Source organism: Tamandua tetradactyla, chromosome 18 (genome assembly GCF_023851605.1).
Source record: "Tamandua tetradactyla isolate mTamTet1 chromosome 18, mTamTet1.pri, whole genome shotgun sequence".
Lineage (NCBI taxonomy): Eukaryota > Metazoa > Chordata > Mammalia > Pilosa > Myrmecophagidae > Tamandua > Tamandua tetradactyla.
In genome coordinates this window covers 69,734,174-69,747,933 of record NC_135344.1, presented here as the reverse complement: position 1 = coordinate 69,747,933, position 13,760 = coordinate 69,734,174, and the positions used below count along the sequence as shown (strand labels likewise).

General features: G+C 40.6%; 1 protein-coding gene and 1 long non-coding RNA gene across 20 annotated transcripts in view; one reads left to right on the top strand and one right to left on the bottom strand.

Moving 5' to 3' along the window:
• LOC143662308 (uncharacterized) overlaps positions 1–6,552 on the bottom strand; it is a 41,231-nt gene extending 34,679 nt beyond the window's left edge. The window contains exons 1-2 of the long non-coding RNA XR_013165278.1: positions 6,207–6,552; positions 5,970–6,095 (exon numbers count right to left, since the gene is read on the bottom strand). This is a non-coding gene — a long non-coding RNA (uncharacterized LOC143662308). The remainder of the gene's footprint in view (positions 1–5,969; positions 6,096–6,206) is intronic.
• The window catches only part of L3MBTL4 (L3MBTL histone methyl-lysine binding protein 4), a 497,842-nt gene that overhangs the window by 40,275 nt on the left and 443,807 nt on the right, over positions 1–13,760 (top strand). For 13 of the 19 annotated variants that reach the window (XR_013165276.1, XM_077135929.1, XM_077135928.1 and 10 more), the window contains one exon: positions 661–763. The exons of the other annotated variants lie outside the window; for them this stretch is intronic. The gene's annotated coding sequence lies outside the window, so the exon portion shown is untranslated. The remainder of the gene's footprint in view (positions 1–660; positions 764–13,760) is intronic. 19 annotated transcript variants of the gene reach the window in all.

The following is a 13,760-nucleotide window of genomic DNA, read 5'->3' as shown; positions in this document are numbered from 1 at the left end:
AGAAGGGAATTGGTTAAATGCAAATTTATGGGCTAGTAAAATTTTGTCAGTTTTAAAGTTTAGTAGTTTACTTAATCCTGAAAAATCTGGTTAAAAAGAAAAAGTCCCCAGCGGCCCTTATCTTTACTTAGTATGTAATACAGAAGCTTTTAGACTTGAACTGTGAACTCTTTGTCTTGCTAAAAGTAAAGAATCAACTCAGTTTGTATATGTTTTGTTTTTGTTTACAGTTTAGAATATTGCTTTAGAAAAATATCTATCCATGTCTTTTGTCCATTTTTAAATTGGGTTGTTTGTTTTTTTGTTGTTGAGATGTAGGATCTCTTAATATATTCTAGATAGTATACCCTTATCAGGTAAAATGTTTCCAAATATTGTTTCCCATTGAGTAAGCTGCCTTTTTACTTCCTTAACGAAGTCCTTTGAGACACAAAATTAATCAGTTTTGCAGAGATCCCATTTATCTACTTCCTGCTTCATTGTTTGCACTTTGGGTGCATATATTTTCTTTTAAACTTTTTATTGTAGCAACTTATATACAACTCAGAATTTTCAATTTTAACCACTTCCAAGTGTACAGTTCAGTGGTATTAATTATATTTACAATATTGTGCTGCCATCATAAACATCTATTACCCTCTTTTTCATCATCTCAAACAGAGCACCTGCACCCGTTAAACAACAACTCCTCCTCACCCCCAGCCCTGGTAACCTGTAATCTATCATCTGTCTCGATGAAATTTGCTTCTTCTAGGTATTTCATGTAAGTAAGATCCTAAAATATTTGCCTTTTTGTGTCTGGCTTATTTCATTCAACCTGATGTATTCAGGATTCATTCATGTACCATGTATTAGAATTTCATTCCTTTTTATGGCTGAATAATATTCCATTTTGGGTATATAACACATTTTGTTTACTTGTTCAATTTGGTAGTTTTTTAGAAAGTTGAAAATAAAATTACTATATGGCCTGACAATTCCACATCTTGGTATAAACCCAAAAGAATTGAAAGCAGGAACCTGAGCAAATATTCATACACCAGTGTTTATAGCAAGCAGCGCTATTCACAATAGCCAAAGGGCGGAAGCCACCCGAGTGTCCATTGACAAAGTCAGTATATTTTAAGATAAACAGTTCTTAAACTTTTTTGGCTTATGACTCTGTTATACTCTTAAAAATTATTGAGCCACTAAAGATACTTTTAGATACTTTAGTATCTTTACTAAAAGTAAAAAAAGTACTAAATGTGGGTTTATATATCAATATTTATTGCATTAGAAATAAAAACTGAAAAAATTAAAAATGTTCAATTTTTAAAATAACCAATTATTAAACTACATATTATCTTTTTATGAAAAGTAACTATTTTCTAAAATGAAAATATTTGGTGACAAAAATAACATTGCTATACATGTTTTCAAATCTCTTTAAATCCTGGCTTACTAGAAGACAGCTGGATTTGCGTATCTGCTTCTGCACTCAGTCTGTTGGCAATATGTTGTGCTGGTTGATACACAGAAAGACACTCCATCCTGCGTACATACTGAGGGTGGAGAAGGGAGGATCTTGGGGGATCCTTGAAAGTATCATGGAAAACCCCGAGGGCCCTGGAGCCATACTTTGAGAACACCTATGTTAAGAGGTTACTTGTGAGGTTTTAAAGACAACCCCTCCCCTTTTTTTTTCCTATCATCAAATGTTAGTAATTAAAGGAGTTTGGTCATAATGAGAAGTCATCTAAACTACTTGAAGTGGGGTTTAATTATTTAGTTATGTGGGTGACTATACAACAGTTTTGAGACTCAGTGTATAATTATAAGTTGGCAGTGTGGTTCAGGATATCCTAGCAGTTAAGTGGGTGTGGGTGTCCACATTTGAATAGTCTGGGTTCAAAACAGGACTGCTCCACCCCTGGCTCTAACCTTGGGCAAGCTACTTAATCACTCAAAGTCTTAATTTGCTTGTCTGTAAAATGGGAATGTAAGGCACTTGCTTGCTATAGTATGTTGAGGCTTTAGCAGGATCAATTATAAAGTGTTTGAGAATCCTGGCACATAGCAAGCACTCAGCAAGTTAGCTGTTATAATTTCTGTTGTTATATCTGAATTTTCAAAAGTAGCTTAAGGTGGTAAACACCATTTTCTTTATCTTTGTAGCTTTTAATTGACCATGCTTTCCTTTTATTTGTAATGCATGCACCTTAGTATACTTTGCCCAATTATCAGCTTGCTTTGTTAATATTGCAGTTGGGAAGTACCCTAGGGTCCAGTGTTATAAAGTGATATGAGAAGGCCTCTGGGCTCCCGGAGGTGCCTGGGGCCAGCTGTGCAGCCTGGGTACGTGTGTGGGTGGGTTGGGCTGGGGCCAGGTGGGGTATGTCGGTGGTGAGTGGAAGCCTGTGCTGTTAGATATTTATACCTGGGTCTTCCATCTTCCAGGTAAGAGTTTGTTTGAGGAAAGCCTTCCAAGGCTAAACAACGTATGAAACCCACTTAGTGCTAACTGCTGTAATTTGCCAGCTGAGAAAATAGAGAGTGGACATATTTGGTGACATTACTCTTATTTATTATTTTGCTATGGATGAAATGTGTATTCCTTCTTGACCACTATCTTTGTAAAATTACGTAGAAAACAACCTCTTCCTTTTCATGGGGATCTTGGGGAGACACTTCAGAACAGAGATTTTTTTCTGCCATAGTTCACAGCAGCTGAAGACCTTAGTTTGCAATGTGACTTGTCTGGGCTTCCAGAAAGAGAACACACATATCCAAAAAATGACAAAAAGCCAGAAGAGCTTGGACAGTGTGATTTTTTTTTTTTTTTTTTTTTAAAGAGAGAGGGAGGAAGGGAAGGAAAGACAGAGAGAAGGAAGGAAGGATGGAAGAAAGGGAAACATCTTTAAACATTTTCTTGTTTTATTGTATTTTGTTTGTTTGTTTGTTTTTTACATGGGCTGGGGCCGGGAATCGAACCGAGGTCCTCCGGCATGGCAGGCAAGCACTTTGCCCGCTGAGCCACCGCGGCCCGCCCCCTGGACAGTGTGATTTTAACATTTCCAGTCAAAGGTGGTATTGTTTCCCCATGGTTTGCTTGGCTTTTCTTTTCTCTTCCTTTCTAATAGTATGTGCTCCAGGCAGTCAGTACATATAGGCTCATAGGCTGATGCTAAGATGTTAACAGGCCACATTGTAACAGGAAAGTAAGGAATTAAGGGATGATTATGATTACTGAATCATTATATAGATTTTTTTTTCTTTCTGGTATATTAGAAGCAAATACCTGAAATTTCTGAACTATAATCCAGCAGCCTTGATATTTGATAATGATTGTATAGCCTTTATCTTCTGCCTTTGTGGTTGTAAAAACCTTGTGACTGACCCTCACTTGTACCCAATTCATCCAGTTTTTCAACATTGGAGTCTCGCGATCACTGAAGACAGCCCCTAATATTTAATAATAAAGGGACTTGAGTCAGCCCAGAACTAACCCACTCTAATTCCATAGTCATCTTGATAACTGAAGCTGGATCTAACCAAAATAGGCCCACTTGACAAGCACAGTAGCTTAGACTTTAACCTGTAAATCACTATTAGCATTATAATGCCAAAACTCACACCTATCATCATATTAAGGCTGCCATTCTCTTACATATGTTCTGTGATTAGCATGTAAATAATCTGCACATGCTCAATAATCAGATCACCTCTAATTACATCATCTGGAGCCATTGTGCTCATTATCCTAAAGCCTGCCCATCTCTAATGCTATAAAGCTATCAGAATTACTGCGGTTTGGGGAGACAGATTTTTGGGCTGATAGGCCATCTGATCTCCTGCTTAACTCTTTTTTCTCTTTGAAATCCCCATGCCTCAGGAATTGGTCCTTGAGTGCATCAGGCTGAGAACTCACCACTTTTGTCCAGTAACAACATGAGAAGAGAAATGGTATCTTGAGAGAAGTACCCAATTTAAAGACATGGAGTGTTGGATAAGAATCTTGACTGTGTCATTTATTGTTGTTGCTATTTGGGGCAAGATATTTAATTTCATTTTAAAAAATTGATGGTGGTACTCCCCAAGGATGTCGTAAAGTCTGTGGGTTATGTTGCTGAATCAGAGCCTGGCTTGGGAGGTGTTTTTGGCATCTTCCACTAGAACCATGTGGCTGGTGGTGGAGAAGAAAAAGTTTTCCAACCAACAGAGGTACTGCTATCAGAAGGGGAGAGGGCTACTGTGCAGGAGCAAAATTAGAGAAGCATACACCAGGGTCCTAGGAGAGGGCCTGAGCATTTCACAGGCTTGCTGTCATAACAGCTGTTTCTAAGGGTTGGATTCCTGGTTTGCCCAAAACAGACTCACTTCAGGCAGTGAAAGGAAGGGGAAGCAATTTGAAAGATCCTTAGATTGTTCATGAAATTCACGGTCTGAGAAATAGAACCAGGGGTGGTGCACTGTTGAGCACTCGGCTTAAAGTCTCCTCCATTCACCTTTCTGCCTGCAGTTGGGTTTTCTCTGTTTCCATATGATGAAAATGCGTTCTGCCAATTCCCAAGTCTGACATTACATTCCAGCTACCCAGAGAAAGATTTCCTGGGTAGAACTCTGGTCTGCCCAGTGTGGGTTTGGAGGTCATCTGGACAGCCCAGAGAGACCATCCCTGGGCGGGGCCAAGACCATTGTGCTATACTCGGGACTATGCCTGGTGTGGGAGTGGTAGATGATGGGCAATGAGGAAAAACAGATGTTGAGAGGAGCGTCTAGAAGACTGGTTACTATTTATACTGGAAAGAGTTAGATTTAGGGTGAGAAGATCTGTGTTTGAAATTTGACTGTGCTCCTTTAGGCTCAGAGGTCCTGAGCAGTTCTCTTGGTGATGTAAGTCTCAGGGTCCTCCTCAGCATAGTACGTTTTGTAGTTGCCTGGTTCATGGCTGAAGATCAGTGGGGTTGTTGCTGATCATTGCTGCTACTGTTAATTATTATTATAGGTGTTATCATCATCAACAATGCCTGTTCTACTTGACCAGTACTATTCCTGGGAACATCACAGCTGATGTGTGTGAAAGCAGTTCACTACACGTGTGCACACGCGTTTTATTATTTAATCATTATCTCAGTCTAGTGTCATTCTTCACACTCTAATCCAACTGTTCACTCTCAGGTTGTCACTGTATAACGTTAAGGTAATAAATCCTCTTTCAGGATTGATTAGCTATTTGAGTGTTTGATATTATAAGATCCTAGAGAAATGAAAACCTGAGTGAATAGAGTGAGTGATTTAGTCTCCTACGTTGTCCAACTTTCTTGACATAGTTGCTATAGAGTTGTATTTTTGTGTTAACTATTGTTATAATAACAAGTTGGTAAATAAAAGATAATTCTCTGTCTCGTTTATGAGACAATGCTTCTGAATTATCAACTTATGCTTAAGTAATTATGAAACATAAAGAAAGGGGGAAAAAAGACCCCAATTTCCCAATTCATACCCGCCTTAACCTGCTAGGTTTGCCGTCAACTGTTTGCCACATATGTGGAGAAACATTAGCAGTGAGATTCAGAAAAGGCTCAGCCTCTAATTGAAAAACTAATCTGTGAGACACTCACAGGATCTCTTTTTCCCGAGAATCTTCTTTGGTCACCTAGTGCTTTGACATAGAGGATTAGAGATCTCAATCTGTCCAACTTTCTGGGAATTTCTCCAGAGATTAAAATTGATTCTTTAAATAAAATTAGACAAGTTTATACTTTAAAATAGTTTGAGTGTCTTAAATGATTAAATGAGCTTTTTATGTTATAGGATGGAACTATGTAACTCACTGGCACATAATGGCAACATTAGATTTTGATATGGAAAGACCAGAATGCCTTTCTTTTCAAGGCATTTTCATAACCTGAATTCCTACCAGACTATCAAATGAAATATCTTAACAACCTAGAAATGAAAATTTCAAGTAAATCCATGCAGCTTACCATCATCCTGCCTCTCTTGTCCTTTAGCATAGAGTCTCTCCTTGTAGACACCCCCTGGAACACATTTTAACACCCTCTTTCCCCTCTGGTCATGTTCCTTCCAGGGACAATCCTTTCTTCTGCTTTCTGTAAGGAAAGGGCAGCTCATGCATTTGAAAAGTCAGGTCTGGTAAGTACAGGAATTGTAGACTATGCTACCAAAATATGTTTTGAAAACTGTCCCAGGTGAGATCTTACCGGTCTTGAATTTGGTTTGCGGAGAACGGGAAGGATGGGTGTGGAAACTGAAGGAGCTGTCGTTTTGTTTAAGCGGTGATTGTTTAAGTGGTGGCTACTTTCTTTCCATAAAGCCTTAGGATTTTTTTTCCCCTTGCCTGGGCGGGCACTGGGAATCAAACCCGGGTCTCTGCATGGCACGTGAGAACTCTGCCACTGAGCCGCCATCACACCGCCCAAAGCCTTAGACTTTGGCTATAGCTTTCCTGAGTAATCATCTTTTGGTGCTCAAGTCTAATACTTTGTTGGTTTTGGAGGAATGTGCTTTGGAAGTGTGGTAATATTAATACTTTCTTACCTGTCTAAAGGGTACTTTTAAGTAGGCGGGGGGATGATTCTGGAGTGGACTCGGGTCACAGTGCCGAGCCTTTGCCCGCTATCTGTGTGACCCTGAATTTGTTTGGGCTTCAATTTTCTTTTTGTAAAATAAGGAAGTTAGATTGATCTGAATGAACATTTCAAAAACAGTGCTCCGATCAAACACATGCATTTAATGTTGGGGGTAAAATATCTCTTGTCCACTAAAGGTAGAACTAAAATTTGGATTAAAGTTTAAACTTTTAATTGTAAATCTCACCATCTTTAATTTGTTAAGATTCATCATGACACTCAAGGGCAGAGATTTAGTGTTTTCCAGCTGTACGTGACGAACTCTAAGGTCATATAGTGTAAGGATTAAGAGTGCAGGCTTTGGAGATGGTTAAAATCTGGCTCTGCCCTTTACTGCTGTAACCTCAGGCAAGTTACTTAAACATCTGTAAAGTAGGAACCCTGAGGATTAGATAGTGTTATGCTGTATTCATCTCCTGAGTTTGCTGTAATGCATCACCGCAGACGTGGTGGCTTAAAACCGCAAAAATGGATTCTCTCACAGTTCTGGAAGCCAGAAATTCAAACTCCGTTTCACTGTGAGATCACGACGTTGGCCCAGCCGCACTCCCACCGGAAGCTCCAGGGGAGGCATTCCTCCCTGGCTCTTCCTGCCTCTGGGATTGCTGTCTTCTGGTCTCTAATCTCTTTGCACCATCTTCTCCTGGCCTTCTCCTCCGTCTGTCTGCATCCTCCGCCTCTGTCTTAAAGGAGGCCTCACCCAATGGTCAAGAACCTTTGCTTCTTCCCATCTGCAAAGGCCCTTTTTACAGATAAAGTAACAGAAGTTCCAGCAGTTAGGAGGTGATAGCTTTGGTGGCCATCTTTCCACCTACTGCGTACGTAAAGCATTTAGTAAGTGCCTTGCAGAAAGAAAGGGCTCAGTGAATGTTAGAAAGTCTGAGAAACAGCAGAGTGTGTTTCTGTAACCGCCAGACTTCTCACTTGGTTCTTCGTTTTCCTTTGGTGGTAGTAGGTGAAGAATTGCTTCCATTTTGTAGAAACCAAGATTAAAATTTAGAGAGTTTGAGTGTCTTGCTGAAGGTCACGATATTAGTAAGTGGGAAAACGGAGACCTGCACAGGGCTCCTGAGGCTGCCTCTGGCCCTCCTCCCTCCACACGGCACTACTTTCTGGAACGTATGTGGAAATAAGCCCAGTATTTCTCGGGTAGGGATTCCACTTCTGGAGGGTTGTCAGCATTGTAAACCACCTTTAACACAGCTGGCTGGGGCAGAAGATTGAAGGACATTGTCTAAAATGGGTTTATAAAAGGGTAGGTTAGACCTGGTAGAGGAGTCAGAGGTCATCTTCTGGGGTCTTCCAGCTCAGTCTGCTGATAAGTGAGCTTGTGAACACCCAGCGCAGTGAAGTCACTGGCTCAGCCGCAGGGTTTGGAGTGAGATTGTTTTCTCCGCCTTGGTGTCTGGGAAAGGTGAGACTTGAGAGAGGACAAGCCCTTTTTGCGAAGTCTGTCTTGTCTTATCTGCCCAGGCTTAGTTAAGGACATTTTTTTTTAGTGGCTCCAGTTGTGTGAAAGTCTTCACATGGAAGGAACTGAAAGAGAACCATGAGATAATGAGATTATTATCTCATTTTTTCAAGTTCTGAACTTGAAAGCATCAAATGAAGTCAGCCTAAAGATAATGCTCTTACTGGATGGATGCATAAGTAATTCCATTTTGATGATTTTCTCACAATTTATGCCTATTACATAATTCCCCATGCTTAGGCAACTGGTTTATCCAAGTGAGTAAAGAACCCTGCCTTTCTCTGTCTTTGATGCATGGGGTTTGACTGTTCTCTAATGATTTTTTCAAAGGTCTTGATTGTGATAATTGGGGGCTCAGCAGTCAAAAAGAATTTTCACAATTGCCTCTGTGTGTAGCACCCTGATAAGGGCAATTTCAAACCAGGCAATCACCATCAGAGGACTCCTGTGTTCACAGGAAGAAGGGCAATCTTCTCCTGAGGCTTCATACCTGGAATTAGAACAGGTCATTGGTTGCCGGGTGGTAAGTGGTCGGGGCTTGATAGGAAAGATAATAAAATTAAATGAGTCACTGACTGGAAAGAAGAATCAACCGCCTCACTGTTCACAATTTTGTTTGGCAGTTTTACACCAAATTTTCTTTTATAAAGTTTCCCTCAATAAAAACTTAGGACTTTTGCATAATGTTCCATGGTTTGATAAGAAAGTAACCAAGAAAATATACACTATTGCCAAAGACTGCAGACTGCCACCCTCATTCTTGTTTCAGATAAATGGGGCTTCTTCATTACAGTTTGGGAATAGATTAAAGCAGGTTGAAATTTCAAGTGGGAATAAATTTGATAAGATTATCACCACTTTGAATCAGGTAGAACAAAGTTGAATACGCTTATATTGATCCGAATTCAGGAAAGAAAATACCATATATAAGGAGGCTGCATTACGAATATTTAAGTTGTAGTGTATCTAATAAATCCTTCCGCGCTCTCCTCTGAGGTTTGGTCTGTGGCTTGCCCAGGATTGGGTGCGGTGTCCTCTGCTTCTTACAGGAGGGGCTTCAGTGTCCCACGTCTCTTCAGGAGCAGGTGCAGTGTCCCACACTTCCCCCAGGAGTGTTTGCAGTGTCCCGTGCTTCTCCAGGAGTGGTGCAGTGTCTTATGCCTCTCCCAAGAGTGAGTGCAGTGTCCTAGGCTTCCCTGAAGAGTGGGTGCGATGTCACATACTTCCCTTAGGAGTGGGTGCAGTGTCCCATGCTTCTCCAGGAGTGAGTATGTTGTCCTGTGTCTCCCCAGGAGTGGGTGTGGTGTCCCATACCTCCCCCAGGAATGAGTGTGATGTCCCACGCCTATCCCAGGAGCAGGTGCAGTGTCCCACACCTCCCTAGGAGCAGGTGTGTGTGTCCCACACTTCTCCCAGGAATGTTTACAGTGTCTCATGCTGCCCAGGAGTGTGTGCAGTGTCCCATGCTTCTGCCAGGAGTGTTTGCTGTGTCCCACACTTCCCCTAGGAGTGCCTGCTGTATCCCATGCTTCTCCAGGAGTGGGTGTGTTGTCCCACGTCGCCCCCAGGAGTAGGTTCAGTGTCCCACGCTTCTCCAAGAGTGGGTATGGTGTCCTCACCTCTTCCAGGAGTGGTTGCACTGTCCCACGTTTCTTTGAGAGTAGGTGTGGTGTCCATGCCTCCCCCAGGAGTGACTGCTGTGTCCCATGCTTCTCCAGGAGTGGGTGTGGTGTCCATACCTCCCCCAGGTGTGACTGCAGTGCCCTTTGCTTCTCCAGGAGTGGGTGTGGTGCCCTAGACTTCTCCCAGAAGTGGGTGCAGGGTCCTACACCTCTCCCAGGAGTGGATGCTGTGTCCCACGCTTCCCCTAGGAGTGGGTGCAGTGTCTCATGCTTGCCCCAGGAGGGTTTGCAGTGTCCCACACTTCCCTCAAGAGTGTTTGCAGTGTCCCACAGTTTTCTCAGGAGTGGGCCATGCCCTCCCCCAGGAGTAGATGTAGTGTCCCACACTTCCCCCAGGAGAGGATGCGGTGTCCCACACTTCCCCCAGGAATGGGTGCAGTGCTGTAGCCTCCTCCAGGAGTGGGTGCCGTGTCCCACACTTCCCCAGGAGTGGGTGCAATGTCCCATGCTTCCTTCAGGCACTCTTTGAAGTCTAAATGACATCTTGCACCAGGTCCTCATACAAATACAGGGAATGTTCCAGAACTATTTTGAATCTTAAAATGTGTAGACACCAAAAGTTCCGATGACTCCTATCGCTTTTATTAGTAAGTAGAAAGCTTGGAGAAGATGGCTTGGAGGGTGAAGGGAAAAGAAGGGAACTTGAGGGCTTTGGAGGGCAGAGATCCAGGGACGCAGCAGAGAGGAGCCGTGGGGGTCCTGAGCCTGCCCCTGTTGTTGCCTTTGACTGCCACCCATAGAGTGGGGGTGGCCAGCCCCATGGGCATGGGTCCTGCACATGCAGGCAGTTCTGGGAAGCTCCCGCTGCTTTAATCTCTATAAATATGGATTGAGAGAAGTAGTTCAAATGTGAATGAAGGGGATGGTGCTACTGATCTTTACCTCACACACACTTAGTCAGGAATCATGTAAGATAGTGGAGTTTTAACACTGGGTAGGTTGACTGACTTACACTTGATGGCCTGTAAATCACTTTGATGGCTTTATTTAAGCTAGGTCTTTGTTCTCCAGTGTCAGCAGATGATAATGCTTCAGAACTATTCCCATATTTGTTTCCTCCTGGATTGGGAGCTTCTTTACAATTGTCATCTATTTAACCTTAGTTCTGAGGCTCTCTAGACAAAATGGAAGGTGCTTACTATTATCTAGCAATTTGAATGGCTTTCAACTTTTCATCCTTGAAAATAAAATAAAAACAGGAAATATCTTTGCCTTATCATAGTGTATTGGAAACATCTTGACTGAATAAAGCATTGATTTATTAAATATGTTTTAAGGAACTTAGTGTATTTTTAATAGAATTCATTTAAAAAATCATCACACTCGTATTTGTGTATTTTATTTCAACATACCTGCCTAATAAAATCTGTAGAATTCTCGCTTTATCATGCTTAATATTAAAATTCTGAAGAATGCTTATTGAAAGTAATAAGTAGAACACGTAGTGATTGGTAGCAAACAAATGTGCATAGATTTTTTGCTTTAATCGTGGTTTCTTGAATGTTGATATTTTAGAGTTAACAGTCAGTTTTGTTGCTCTGTGCCATGCCATGAGGTATGTCAGTGGCCGTGAGGCAGTCTATTTCCATCATAGTTTTTTAAACATGAATTGAATAGAGAAGAAATATGTGGAAAGCTTATGAAACAAAACGGACCTACTAAAAAGAATACTAGATTAGGTTGCATTTATTTGTAGTAAGCTATAACTTACCTGTGTTTTGTTCAGTTTATTGATAAACTATGACTTTGTTTATTTAGTTCATTTTAGAAGGCTACAGGAGGTGTTTGACTTTTAAAGTAACGCTTTATACAAACTCTATATGATACTCAATTATTCTGTAGGAGGATATGGAGAACAATTTAAGAGAATATGGAGCCAGAGAAGAAAGATACTTTTGACAGCTTAAAGTGCTGCAAGTATGCTGTTCTCAGTTTCTTTCAGTTGTGAGGTTACCAGGTTTGTCTCCTGTTCTTTTGGTTCTCTGCACTTGGGAAAAGAAATGAATGGATGGAGACATCGTGTCAGCCATGGTGTCGCTCCCCTGTGTGTTTCACTGGTGGAACCAAGATCATCACTGCCTCAACAGCCTCCCTTCATGGAGTCTGTGGTTGCCAGGTTTTCTGTCCTCTCCCTTGGGTAAAGCAGGGAGCATCATGTGGGAAATTACCAAGATGTCCGGGAGCTGCAAATGACAAATGCTCACAGCTGAGCAGATTAGTCTCATCAGTTCCTTCTCTGTTTTCTTCCTGAACAGAAGAGAGAGCATGTGACAAGGAAGTTTTCTAAGTCAGCTGTGGTAATGTGTACTTTCTCCCTTTAACATAGCAGGCCGTCAATAAACTTTGAATGATTACTAATAAACAGTGAAAAGTTACTGAGCACCTACCATGTGATTGTATTAATTAGGTATTAATTAATTCTTTTTAAGAAAATATATTAATTAATAGATCTAGGCTGAACCAAAGATGAGAATATGTGACTTGATAAGAGCAGGATTACTTAGAAGTGGAATAGTCTTGGTTTTGCTGCAGTTATGAGCTATAGGTAGGTTTGTGCTCCAGAGTGTAAGAAAATTCTCAGGGTGATCCACCTTTGAGTAATTATTAGGGATGAGAAAGGAGATAAGCAGAAAAATTTAAGCCTTTTTTTTGGAGGGGGTGTTGAGGATTCACTTAAAGCCTCAGTGTTACTACAGTGACAATAAATATAACAGGTAAAAATATAACAGGAAATATACAGAAATATAACAGTATAAGAATACAGCTCCGTGGATTTTTACAAAGTAAATATATCTGGAAACTGGCAACCAGATCAGGAAATAGAATGTTGCCAGAACATCAGAAGTCCCCTCAGGACCCTTCCACACCCTCCCCACTCTCCTGGTCCCATCTGGCGCCTCTCTATCCGCAGTTATGCCAGCCCTTAAACTTATACCAGTCACACAACATGCACTCTTTTATATCTGGCTTCTTTTTCTTAGCTTGATGATTATGATGTTCATCCATGTTATTCTTTATAGCAGCAGATTTAGAAACAAATTGCTGTATTGTATTTTATTATCTGATTATACATGATTTATTTATTCATTTTTTTGTAAATGGACACGTGGCTTGTGTCCAGGAAAGTGCTGCTGTGGACGTTGTTGTACATGTCTTTGGGTGAATATATTCATTTCTGTTGGCTATATACCCAAGAGCAAAATTCGTAGGTCATAGGATGTGTATACAGACAGCCTTAGTAGTTACTTCCAAATGGATTTCCAGAGATCAGTTTGGAGTGAATTGCCATCTTTGTAATATTGAAACTTCTAATCCATATGTATATATATATATGGATAAAAATACATATATATATATATATTTTTAGTAAATTGCTTGGATGTTTAAAAGTTTTTCTCAATAATGTTTTATACTTTTCAGTAAAAGGTTAAATTCGTCTCTTGGTACATTAAAAAAAATATTGTGGTAACATATATGCAACATAGCATTTACCATTTTAATCACGTTCAGGTGTACAATTCAGTGGTATTAATTACATTCACAGTGTTATGCTACCTTCACCACCATCCATTAACAAAATTTCCTATCACCCCATACAGAATCTCTGTACCCATTAAGCATTAACTTCGCATTCCCCACTCTGCCGCCACCGCTGTCACTCTGTAATCTACTTTCTGTTAAAATTGCATATTCTAATTTTATTTCATGTAAATGAAATCATATAATTTTTTTCCTTATGTGTTTGGCTTATTGCATTCAACATGATATCTTCAAGGCTCATTCATATCATGGCATTATCTGAACTTCATTCCTTTTTACATAGTAATATCCCATTGTTTGGATGTACCACATTTTGTTTATACGTTCATCTGCTGATGGACACTTGGGTTGCTTTCATCTTTTAACTATTGTTAATAATGTTACTATAAACCTTGGTGTACAAATATTTGAATCCCTGCTTTTAATTCTTTG